Genomic DNA, 13,548 nt, shown 5'->3' on the forward strand with positions numbered 1-13,548 from the left:
CTGGATGTGTGCTTAGCTATGGGAGGGAGAGGCGGAGAGAACGAACAGACGGCCGTCGGTCCTAATTGGTGGCCGCTACCTGCTGCACCTGCCCGTCTGCACGCGACCGCTCCCTGTCAGACAGGTTCCCAAGCCAGACAATACCGGCGCCGCCGCTTCAATGGGTAAAAAGAGGCGCAAGTCAGCTAGTAACGTCAAATTTCCTTACTCTCACCACCAAAAAAATCTGTAAATCTGGCCTTGACATTTCTGTAGCTAGCAAGAAACCACTCGTCTTAAACACAGAAATAAAAAATGAGAAAATCTTATTTTTCGTATTCTAGGGCACCTTACTGCTAAGTTAAGGTACTCAGCCAGGTTTCGAAACGTGGACCCCAAATCTGACATCACTTAATATTTCATCACTCGACGTGGGTTACAATATACTTTGAAATCGCACAATCATCAGACTGGGGTGACGTGGTATTTGGGGTCGTCCGTGTCGGGCGCGCGAGTGGTTACATGCAGGAGTAAGACTGCGACGCTGTCACGCAGAGATTTCTTAAGTCCCTGTGGCTGAAAACAGTACCAAACGACTCGAATGTCAGATTAAGGCGGATGCTATCGTGGCAATAACGAAACGAGGCCTCGATTTGGCTTTTGATCTGTTTTTCTTGCTTCTTCATGTGTTTACATAAACATATCGAAGATTACAGATACCGGTTTACACGTGACTTCATAAGATCCCCTTACGTACATGTAAAAGGCTTGTATCCTCATGCCCTATTATCAGCCATGTTTCAACCAGTTACTAGAACAAACGGCCACACCGGAGTAACACTCGATTAGGAATGTATGGTATTTCAGACCACGAATCATGAAAAGCTAGTTTCCTTTGCTCTGATCGAACCCTTAGGTTAAGTCACAATGGAAGAGACGAACAGATATACAGGTAGATACAAGCAAACGTACAAAGGAAACCGCTAACCACAGTCCAGAGGTATATAGTGGTAAGTTTTACAAGTCCGTTTTAGTGTGCAAGCTTAATTCAGTGTAATTCTTCTCACCCACTTATTTCTTGCCGTCGTTTGGTGATTAGATTAGATTAGATTAGATTAGATTAATACTAGTTCCATGGATCATGAATACGATATTTCGTAATGATGTGGAACGAGTCGAATTTTCCAATACATGACATAATTAGGTTAATTTAACAACATACTTAAGTTAATATAACAACTTTATTTTTTTGTGTTTTTTTGTTTTTCTTTATTTTTTATTTTTATTTTTTTATTTTTTTTCAAAGTCGAACTTCGCTGCTGGCTGTAAACTCGCCCGGCTTACCGGTTGGTGGCCTCAATAGACTGTGTTTCGGCCTGTTGGCTTACAGATGGTCTGTGACTGCGTCACCGTTTGCGTCGAATTCGTTATCAGCGACCTTAAAATTAGCGGTTTCCTAACGTGTATGGCAACATACCGGACTGCTGAAGTTCATACCTCGACGGTTTATTTTTATTTTGCTAGCAATCCTTCACGATTCGGGTAATATAAAGACAATAACCATTTCTGCATTCGTCAACGTAATTTAATAATGTAACTTTCCTCCTGCCACTATCTTATAGTTATCAAAGAATATTAAAATGGGGAAAGTGTAAAGTATAGTATGATCATACTCTACAAAGCCTATTCACGTTCAGTGTCTGCCTCCTGTGAAACCAGGTGCACCTAAATACTGTGTGTATGTGTACGCTGACTATGTTATCGGAATAAATTTGTCATGGATACCACAAGGTAGTGCAACGTAAGCGTTCCAAAATACCGGGTGATCAAAAAGTCAGTATAAATTTGAAAACTTAATAAACCACGGAATAATGTAGATGGAGGGGTAAAAATTGACCCACATGCTTGGAATGACATGGGGTTTTATTAGATGCAGTATGGCGCTCCACTCCATATTGCTAGACGCGTGAAAGATCTATTGCGCGCGTCGTTTGGTAATGATCGTGTGCTCAGCCGCCACTTTCGTCATGCTTGGCCTTCCAGGTCCCCAGACCTCAGTCCGTGCGATTATTGGCTTTGGGGTTACCTGAAGTCGCAAGTGTATCGTGATCGACCGACATCTCTAGGGATGCTGAAAGACAACATCCGACGCCAATGCCTCACCATAACTCCGGACATGCTTTACAGTGCTGTTCGCAACATCATTCCTCGACTACGGCTATTGTTGAGGAATGATGGTGGACATATTGAGCATTTCCTGCAAAAACATCATCTTTGCTTTGTCTTACTTTGTTATGCTAATTATTGCTATTTTGATCAAATGAAGCGCCATCCGTCGGACGTTTTTTGAACTTTTATATTTTTTTGGTTCTAATAAAACCCCATGTCATTCCAAGCATGTGTGTCAATTTGTACCTCTCTATCTACATTATTCCCTAATTTATTCAGTTTTCAAATTTATACTGACTCTTTGATCACCCGGTATTATACGACCTCTTCGTTTCATAAAATTTCCGTTTCTTTCGCCAGCGTCACGACCCTAGCGTAGTTACGCTTGGTCCAACTACAGTCTGACGATGAGGCTGAAGTGACTCGAAAACTAGTTAATAAATCACACCAAATCTAAAGAGCCACTGGTGTAATATAATACCTACTAAAATCGATAAATGGGTGAGAAATGGGCGTAAGTACGAGAAAAATGAGGAGAAAAGTGACCGAATTTGGGGGTGGAGCCAGTGCGTGGGATGTTACTTTTGAGGTGTGGGGCGCCGCAGTCGGGCGTTTGTAGCGAAGGCGGTGGGTGTTGACAAAGGGGAGGGCCCGCCGGACCCACGGTCAGGGCGCGCCAGGAATGTCCGCGGGAATCACACGGGAAGCGGGCTGCAGCCCCAAAAATGCACGGCGCGGCGTCTGGCGGGCGGCGCCAGCGCATCCCGAGCACGCCCCGCCACGGCCTGGGAAGTGGAAGCGGCCGGTGGGAACGCGCCCAGACAACAGCTCCCTGCCCTCTTTAATTACCCAGAGTAATGGCTGCCCTGGCAGCGTCTCGCCTGTACGAGAGGTGCCGGGATCCGGCTCGCGCAAAAACGGCGCCGCCGGCTCGGTTTTTATCTGTCGCTGCAGCCACTGCTTGCTCGCGACTTCCGCTAAAGGGCGGCCTCGACAGTCGGCACGCGACAGGTGGCATCGCGTCGTAACAGTACCGCCCACGCGCATGCGCACTGACTTCCCCTGCTCCCTTGCTCTGGCGAGGGAGTGGAGTGCAAAACGGCATTGTGGATAGCGAACACACACACAGCACGGATATACACTACTGGCCATTAAAATTGCTACGCCAGGAAGATGACGTGTTACAGGCGCGAAATTTAACCGACACAAAGAAGACGCTGTGAAATGCAAATCATTAGCTTTTCGGAGAATTCACACAAGGTTGGCGCCGGTGGCGACACCTACAACGTGCTGACATGAGGATAGTTTCCAACCGATTTCTCATACACAAACAGCAGTTGACCTGGTGAAACGTTGTTGTGATGCCTCGTGTAAGGAGGAGAAATGCGTACCATCACGTCTCCGACTTTGATAAAGGTCGGATTGCAGCCTATCGCGATTGCGGTTTATCGTATCGCGACAATGCCGCTTGCGTTGGTCGAGATCCAATGGCTGTTAGCAGAATATGGAATCCGTGAGTTCAGGAGGGTAATACGGAACGCCGTGTTGGATCCCAACGGCCTCGTATCGCTAGCAGTCGAAATGACAGACATCTTATACGCAAGGCTGTAACGGATCGTGCAGCCACGTCTCGATCCATGAGTCAACAGATGAGGACGTTTGCAATACAACGACCATCTGCACGAACAGTTCGACGACGTCTGCAGCAGCATGGACTATCCGCTCGGAGACCACAGCTGCGGTTACCCTTGACGCTGCAACACAGACAGGAGCGCCTGCGATGGTGTACTCGACGACGAACCTGGGAGCACGAATCGCAAAACGTAATTTTTTCGGATGAATCCAGGTTCTGTTTACAGCATCATGATGGTCGCATCCGTGTTTGGCGACATTGCGGTGAACGCACATTGGAAGCGTGTATTCGTCATCGCCATACTGGCGTACCATGCAGCGTGATGGTATGTGGTGGCATTGGTTACACGTCTCGGTCACCTCTTGTTCGCATTGACGGCACTTTGAACAGTGGACCTTACATTTCAGGTGTGTTACGATCCGTGGCTCTACCCTTCATTCGATCCCTGCGAAACCCTACACCTCAGCAGGATAATGCACGACCGCATGTTGCCAGGTCCTGTACGGCCCTTTCTGGATACAGAAAATGTTCGACTGCTGCCCTGGCCAGCACATTCTCCAGATGTCTCACCAATTGAAAACGTCTGGTCAATGGTGGCCGAACAACTGGCTCGTCACAATACGCCAGTCACTACTCTTGATGAACTGTAGTATCGTGTTGAAGCTGCATGGGCAACTGTACCTGTACACTCCATCCAAGCTCCGTTTGACTCAATGCCAAGGCGTATTACGGCCGTTATTACGGCCAGAGGTGGTTGTTCTGGGTACTGATTTCTCAGGATCTTTGCACCCAAATTGCGTGAAAATGTAATCACATGTCAGTTCTAGTATAATATAACTGTCCAATGAATTTTTTCTTGGTGTAGCAATTTTAATGGCCAGTAGTGTACGTACGCCTAGCCAGTTATTGCACGACATTGCAAGCCGTACATACGTCCGTAGCGGAAACTAAGTTAATCACGTGACTTGTACCGCCACGTTCTAGATCAAAGCTCCGCGTCAAACACGGTAAATGATCGCGGAAAAACATCGCGACTGCTCGTTGTTGACGTCATTAAATTTAATGAGGTTGAAAAGAAGGAAGGAGCGGCAGTGTGGATGAACAAGTGACAGAACGTGCAAGCAAAATTTTAAAGCTGATATTATGTTGATACTTCTCATATTAGGTCCGTTAACGTGCAACTGGATAAAATCAGTTTTCGTGACAAATAAAAACACCTACAGCCGTCCTTATGATTTTATTTTATTTTGTTGCTACCAGTTTTAGCGCTTCAGTGCGTCATCTTCAGGCTGTTTTTGATGCGGTCTTGAAAGGAAGTTACTATATGAACATCAACAAAAGCAAAACGAGGATAATGGAATGCAGTCGAATTAAATCGGGTGATGCTGTGGGTATTATATTAGGAAATGAGACGCTTAAAGTAGTAAATGAGTTTTGCTATTTGGGGAGCAAAATAACTGATGATGGTCGAAGTAGAGAGGATATAAAATGTAGACTGGCAATGGCAAGGTAAGCATTTCTGAAGAAGAGAAATTTGTTTACATCGAGTATAGATTTAAGTGTCAGGAAGTCGTTTCTGAAAGTATTTGTATGGAGTGTAGCCATGTATGGAAGCGAAACGTGGACGATAAATAGTTTGGACAAGAAGAGAATAGAAGCTTTCGAAATGTGGTACTACAGAATGAGGGAGAAGAGAAATTTGTGGCGCATCTTGACTAGAAGAAGGGATCGGTTGGTAGGATATGTTCTGAGGCATCAAGGGATCACCAATTTAGTATTGGAGGGCAGCATGGAGGGTAAAAATCGTAGAGGGAGACCACGAGAAGAATACACTAAGCAGATTCAGAAGGATGTAGGGTACAGTACATACTGGGAGATGAAGCAGCTTGCACAGGATGGAGTAGCATGGAGAGCTGCATCAAAACCAGTCTCAGAACTGAAGAACAAATATATATATACAGGTTGATACGATCTCCATGCATAACGCATCAGTTGCCAGCATTACTGGATACGCAGATTGCGTGTCAGCACTCCAACCTTCAACTGACAACTGATTGGAGTGCTGACACATTATCGGCGTATCCAGTAATGCTGGCAACTGATGCGTTATGCATGGGTATCATATCAGCCTGTACCGCATCAAAAACAGCCTGAAGATGACGCACTGAAGCGTTGAAACTAGTAGCGACAAAATAAAATAAAATCATAGTACACAGCCGTCGTCCCAGTTACCTCCTGCTAAAAGGATGGACATACAAAATCAGTTTTATCGTGATACACGCGTTTCGTCATCGTTTTCTGAAAGGCATCATCATTGGCAAAGTTTGTAGCTGCTGTTCTGCATGAGTGTTCGTTTTGTTGTTGATAAAAATATTCTGCTCCAGTCTTTCGAATCACCGCCAGCTCTATAAGGTGAAGTTTTTAGTTCGCCGACTCACTGAGAACGAGGAAGGAGAGAGTTAACCGACCACTTGTGTCCTCGTAAATCACTGTCGGGAAGTCATTCCGGAATGCTGACATAACTCCTACCGCAGAGTCGTAAAAAACCGAACAAAGTATGAGCTATACAGATCAGAGGTGGAGCTGACTCGAGTACTATCTGTCTCCGGAGGCACGCGGCGCGTCCGGAGTTTACACTTTGATAACAGGGTCATCCACACACGTGGCCAAACATCGAGCTCGGCGGCGTATAACAGCCTCAGACTGACTCGAGCGCCCTCGACAATGGAATACCGCATGAATTGAGACGATACGTGTGGAAATTAGTCCAGTGTCGAATTACTAGTTTTCGAAATACCAATAAAAATTCTAATGGGTTATGGATGGAGAGTAATGGATTTCGTCACTGAATATTTGGAATCGTAGCGCAGATTTTCTTTTCTAGCTCCGACTCTGTCTGTCGTAGACTAACAGAGATTTCGACTAGTTCGTGGCAACCTTTCAAGTCGATAGATACACGCTGCTAAAATTAACACCGTATCTTCTCAAACAGGGGGAGGGACGCAGAAAATGACAGTTTTTGCACGCTTGCTATACTAATGAGTAACCTAGATTTGGGTATTTGTTTAACAACTTCTGGTTGCTTCAAGGCTGGAAACTGGTTAAAGAAATAAATTATTACTCTAGAACATTCACAATTTTTTGCTTCTTCGTTTATATTACGAAGCTGTTTTACAAAGAAACGACGGTATAATCTGCTAGCAACTGCTGGTTTCTACACTGGCCGCCGTTTTAAATCGCTTTTCGGCTATTTTCCACATCGAATTAGACAAATTCCAGTCAGCTGTTTGTGTCAATATGAGGTACTTCCTCCCCGCTCTTCTACCCACAGAAAAGTATTATCATTAAATCCCGGATGCATTATTTTATGCAGAACCCGAAAAAGTGAGAATAACTTCCACAGCTGGATTTCATCGTAAGTGACACCGTAAAAAGTTATCGAGCACTGTAATATCTCGGTGGTGAGGATCTGCGAAATGCGGTTTGTAGCAATGCTCCGTCATCAGCGTTGTGCCCGCTGTTTTTGTTTTTCTTGTCTTCGGCGCTGCTGCATCACACAGCCGTCACATTATACTATAAAAATTCGAATTACAAAAGATATTGATAAAGCTCTCCTCCGGACATATAATTAATGCCGTGTTTCCAGGTTTTCTCAACTCGGCAAAACATCTGAGAGCACACAATTAATCAATGGAGCCGAGAAAACCTGAGGGATCATACGGGGAAAATTCTTGGCCCAGAAAAACGGAAGAGGGAAATCCCGTAAAGCAACAGAGAAATTATCAGACCTTGCAGCAGACACTAGAAAACGAAAAATAAAATGGAGACGTTCAATGACTGCCAACAATGACGCTCACATGAAAGATTATGAGAGATACAATTACAGAAAATACCATAGCTCCAACAAGTTTAAAAAAGACGTCGAGAAAGCCTAAATAGAACCAGTAGGAGTAGTAAGTAGAAAGGAATCTTACTTGCTGGTGAGTCTTCCGTGTTCCATTATTGTGGTCCAGGAACTTTCCCATTCCTAACTTTTTGTCCAGAACTACGTTTGACGTATTCAGAGGTACTCCTGATTTCGCTTCGTCTTGGCGAATGATTTGTCGGACGCCAGAGAGCGACATATTACTATGGAAAAGAGGCGTAGTCGAAGATTAAACGTGATTGGCAGAGATAATCCTTGTCAAAGATTAGTTGACAAGTTAGCAGAACCTGAGTGAAACGTTAGGAATGGAAAAAATTCAGGCACCGTGACCGTACAATCGGGGAGACTCAGCAACAACTGAGATACCCGGTCGCTAAATCCTTCTTTCTATGATTAGACAGGATTTTGTGTCTAAAGGTAAACTGTTGGTAATGCAGCTAGAGACAGGTTCCAAAAAACTAAGGAACCAAGTGGACTGAAGAAAGAAAAATAGCCCACAGAGAGAAAGAAGAGAGCCACAAGGAAGATCAGGAAAACGAATCTAAAAGCACTGCTAAACAATGCGTTCCATAAGCAAATAACAACAGTGATCGCAGTATATCCATTGTGGATGACGAACTGCGACTGTGATTTAAACTGACGTTTATTTGGTAATTAATATGCAACCAGACTGGTTGCATATTTATTACCAAATAAACGCCACAATAGTGATCATGTTTAAGACATATGCTGCCAGTTGCAGACTACAAATGTTCAAATACATGTGAATTCCTCCTGGGACCAAACTCCTGAGGTCATCGATCCCTAGACTTGCACACTATTTAAAGTAACTTAAGCTAACTTATGCTAAGAACAACACACATGCCCGAAGGAGGACTCGAACCTCCGGCGGGAGGGCCCGCGCAATCCGTCACATTACACCACTAACCACGCGGCCATTTCGAGCGGCTGCAGACTACAAATGCTTCTCTTTGCGCTTAGAGAAAATAGAAATAAAAATATTTTCAGGGTTCAGCAGTTACGTCGTACACACATTGAATCTCCCATACAGTGATCACGGAGTGAAAAGTGACAATGGCCTTCAGCCGGCCGCTATGACCGAGCGGTTCTAGCCGCTTCAGTCGGAAACCGCGAGACTGCTACGTTCGCAGGTTCAAATCCTGCCTCGGGCATGGATGTGTGTGATGTCCTTAGCTTAGTTAGGTTTAAGTAGTTCTAGGGCACTTATGACCTCTGATGTTAAGTCCCATTGTGCTCAGAGCCATTTGAACCACTTTTGACAATGGTCTTGAAGATGGTTGAGTATAAATTTTGTGGTTCTGAGCCGGAAGTGGAGTGCCTGCTCTAAACTGAATCCAGAAAGCCGCTTTTAAAAATGTGTAGCTTAGGAAAGTTTCCTGTACAATACCGGGTGATCAAAAAGTCAGTATAAATTTGAAAACTTAATAAACCACGGAATAATGTAGATAGAGAGGTACAAATTGACACACATGCTTGGAATGACATGGGGTTTTATTAGAACAAAAAAAACAAGGTTTACAAAATGTCCGACAGATGGCATTGGACAGAAAAACGTCAGTAACTGCTACTGTTACAGAATCGCATCATCTCCAGCCTGGATGATAAACACCTGCTGGAACGTACGATGTTTATGCAGGATGGCGCTCCACCTCATATTGCTAGACGCGTGAAAGATCTCTTGCGCGCGTCGTTTGGTAATGATCGTGTGCTCAGCCGCCACTTTCGTCATGCTTGGCCTCCCAGGTCCCCAGACCTCAGTCCGTGCGATTATTGGCTTTGGGGTTACCTGAAGTCGCAAATGTATGGTGATCGACCGACATCTCTAGGGATGCTGAAAGACAACATCCGACGCCAATGCCTCACCATAACTTCGGACATGCTTTACAGTGCTGTTCACAACATTATTCTTCGACTACATCTATTGTTGAGGAATGATGGTGGACATATTGAGTATTTCCTGTAAAGAACATCATCTTTGCTTTGTCTTACTTTGTTATGCTAATTATTGCTATTCTGATCAGATGAAGCGCCATCTGTCGGACTTTTTTTTTTTTTTTTGCTCTAATAAAACCCCATGTCATTCCAAGCATGTGCCATGTGTGTCAATTTGTACCTCTATATCTACATTATTACGTGATTTATTCAGTTTTCAAATTTATACAGACTTTTTGATCACCCGGTATATTGTTAATCACAGTCGGGAGTGGTATTTCGATTTTTGTTGGGCATCGTCACTCGGCACTATTTAGGTTCAAAAAATGGTTCAAATGGCTCTGAGCACAATGGGACTTAACTTCTGAGGCCATCAGTCGCCTAGACCTTAGAACTACTTAAACCTAACTAACTTAAGGACATCACACACATCCATGCCCGAGGCAGGATTCGAACCTGCCACCGTAGCAGTCGCGCGGTTCCAGACTGTAGTGCCTAGAACCGCTCGGTCACTCCGGCCGGCCACTATTTAGGAAGCAAGAGATTAACGCGTTTGCACTGACAAAGCACATGGCTTTTCAAGTATTTTGCATCACGGAATGCAAACAGCACACGCGGAGCAAAAATCGTGCACGCAGCTTCTAAAGAGCGAACGTGTGTCGTACTGCTGGGCGTCCCGTGAGAAGAGTTGTCGGTGGCTTTCGCAAGCAAGGATGGGCGAGCAGGCACACATGGTAATGCGTTTTTAAAGAGCAGCGCCACTAAAAAGCCGGCGACGTGACGGGGTAGGAAGGGCAAGGGAAGCGATGGGCCGAGGCCGGAGGGCGGAGGGAGGGCAGATGGCGTCCGCACTCTGCGAGGTGGCCGCAAGAAACACGTAATGGCGCCCGCTGCTGCGGCCCGGAGCACAAACCAGCGGCAAAAACTGCAGTACGCCCGGGCGTGGCCTCAACGGGGAAAAATTACTCGCTTGTACTCGGCTTTCCAAATACCACCATATGCAGCACGTTGTATCTCGTACGTATTTACGGGGCAGTACTGAGAAGCTGTATGAAATGAAACGAACGCATGTATTCAATATTACCGAAGGCGAAAGCAACACTGACGATTTTATTGGAAGGGATCTACGAATGTGTAGAGTATCTACAAAGGAAATCGGACACAAAACGGAAGCGCGACCAATTCTAGGCTATCATTCCGGCGTTCAGAGTCCTTATCAGGTAGGCACGGCAACAGTCATCATCGAACTAGTTCAGATATTTCGGGCCTGGTGGTCTAGCCGTAAAGCGCATAGCTGGAAACCCTCTCGGACGTCGGATGTTTCACTCTGCGTGTTAACCTAGCTTTTACCTCTCGACGAAGTGAGAGGTCGTCGGGAACGACACGTGGTTCGGATTCCACGTTGGCTAACTTGAGTAGGTTAAGGATGCGCAAGTCGCGGAAGTGGAGTCCAGGTTACTGAGCCACACGAAAATAATTCAGAGATGTGTGAGGATCGTAGCAAGTCAGATAGCTCAAATGAAAGTGGAAAGACAATGCTGTAGACGTTCTACATTATTAATTTATTTCATTGATTGGTTTTCAGCTTACAAGACCATCATCAGACCCTGAGTGAACTTACGCCGTCCATGTCGGATTGTGGTTTGGAAACTACGATTGTTTATGACATCCATGCATATTATAAAAATGGATGGTTGGATCCGATGCGAGCGTGCGCGTTAGCGCTTGTGTGTGTGTGTGTGTGTGTGTGTTACACATCTCCTCCTAAACCACTGGACGGACTTCAACCAAACTTGGTACACGTATACTTTCCTGTCACGCGACAATAGCTGTCGGGGTGGGGAGGGGGAGGGGAAGGGGGGCCGAGGGGGAGAGAGGGTACGAACCACCTAGCTAGCAAAGGTAAGTGTAAAGTTATATCACTGTACCACACATACAGGGTTATTACAAATGATTGAAGCGATTTCACAGCTCTACAATAACTTTATTATTTGAGATATTTTCACAATGCTTTGCACACACATACAAAAACTCAAAAAGTTTTTTAGGCATTCACAAATGTTCGATATGTGCCCCTTTAGTGATTCGGCAGACATCAAGCCGATAATCAAGTTCCTCCCACACTCAGCGCAGCATGTCCCCATCAATGAGTTCAAAAGCATCGTTGATGCGAGCTCGCAGTTCTGGCACGTTTCTTGGTAGAGGAGGTTTAAACACTGAATCTTTCACATAACCCCACAGAAAGAAATCGCATGGGGTTAAGTCGGGACAGCGTGGAGGCCATGACATGAATTGCTGATCATGATCTCCACCACGACCGACCCATTGGTTTTCCAATCTTCTGTTTAAGAAATGCCGAACATCATGATGGAAGTGCGGTGGAGCACCATCCTGTTGAAAGGTGAAGTCGGCGCTGTCGGTCTCCAGTTGTGGCATGAGCTAATTTTCCAGCGTGTCCAGATACACGTGTCCTGTAACGTTTTTTTCGCAGAAGAAAAAGGGGCCGTAAACTTTAAACCATGAGATTGCACAAAACACGTTAACTTTTGGTGAATTGCGAATTTGCTGCACGAATGCGTGAGGATTCTCTACCGCCCAGATTCACACATTGTGTCTGTTCACTTCACCATTAAGAAAAAATGTTGCTTCATCACTGAAAACAAGTTTCGCACTGAACGCATCCTCTTCCATGAGCTGTTGCAACCGCGCCGAAAATTCAAAGCGTTTGACTTTGTCATCGGGTGTCAGGGCTTGTAGCAATTGTAAACGGTAAGGCTTCTGCTTTAGCCTTTTCCGTAAGATTTTCCAAACCGTCGGCTGTGGTACGTTTAGCTCCCTGCTTGCTTTATTCGTCGACTTCCGCAGGCTACGCGTGAAACTTGTCCGCACGCGTTCAACCGTTCTTCGCTCACTGCAGGCCGACCCGTTGGTTTCCCCTTACAGAGGCATCCAGAAGCTTTAAACTGCGCATACCATCGCCGAATGGAGTTAGCAGTTGGTGGATCTTTGTTGAACTTCGTCCTGAAGTGTCGTTGCACTGTTATGACTGACTGATGTGAGTGCATTTCAAGCACGACATACGCTTTCTCGGCTCCTGTCGCCATTTTGTCTCACTGCGCTCTCGAGCACTCTGGCGGCAGAAACCTGAAGTGCGGCTTCAGCCGAACAAAACTTTATGAGTTTTTCTACGTATCTGTAGTGTGTCGTGACCATATGTCAATGAATGGAGCTACAGTGAATTTATGAAATCGCTTCAATCATTTGTAATCGCCGTGTATTTCAGGAGATATGACGTCATAAACAACAACATGCACGACAAACCGACACATCTTGCATGACGTTTACAAATATTACTTCGTTGCTACCAACTCCGTTCACAACGCTGCATATACCTAGAAAATTGTATCTATGTTCCACACCTACTTCAGGAGACAGGACGTCATAAACATATGCACAAGGACAGATGGCTGCGTGGTACGGGCGTTGACAGACAGCTATAAATAAATACCTGGACAATGCCATGTTTCTCCGCAGGTAAGACATAAATTAAAACAACAATTTGTATCACTCACTTTTATTTTCTTCCACGACGCGTTTCGAACTTGGAGTGGATCAGTGGTTTGTTAAGACTCTGACCGGTCATCGTCAATGGAGGTGCAATAAAGGTCAATAACATTAAAAAAGACGTTAAACTACGAGAGTGAGATACAAAAACAGAGTAAATGTCATTTTTAACAGTGTTGTGGTAATATAATTGAAAACGTTAAACAGTAAATAAATATAAGGAAACAAACCAGAAAAACATTAACACTAAACCTCGAAACAACAGTGTGTGTGTTTGGGTGGGGGGGGGGGGGGGGGGAGGGAGGGAGGGGGGGCGCGTGCATAG

The 13,548-nt window shown here is 45.2% G+C and overlaps 1 protein-coding gene across 1 annotated transcript in view; it reads right to left on the reverse strand.

The window, feature by feature from the left end:
* The window catches only part of LOC124785783 (neurogenic protein big brain-like), a 244,298-nt gene that overhangs the window by 163,047 nt on the left and 67,703 nt on the right, over window positions 1-13,548 (reverse strand). The window lies entirely within an intron of this gene.

This window comes from Schistocerca piceifrons, chromosome 1 (genome assembly GCF_021461385.2).
Source record: "Schistocerca piceifrons isolate TAMUIC-IGC-003096 chromosome 1, iqSchPice1.1, whole genome shotgun sequence".
In the NCBI taxonomy this organism is placed as follows: Eukaryota; Metazoa; Arthropoda; class Insecta; order Orthoptera; family Acrididae; genus Schistocerca; species Schistocerca piceifrons.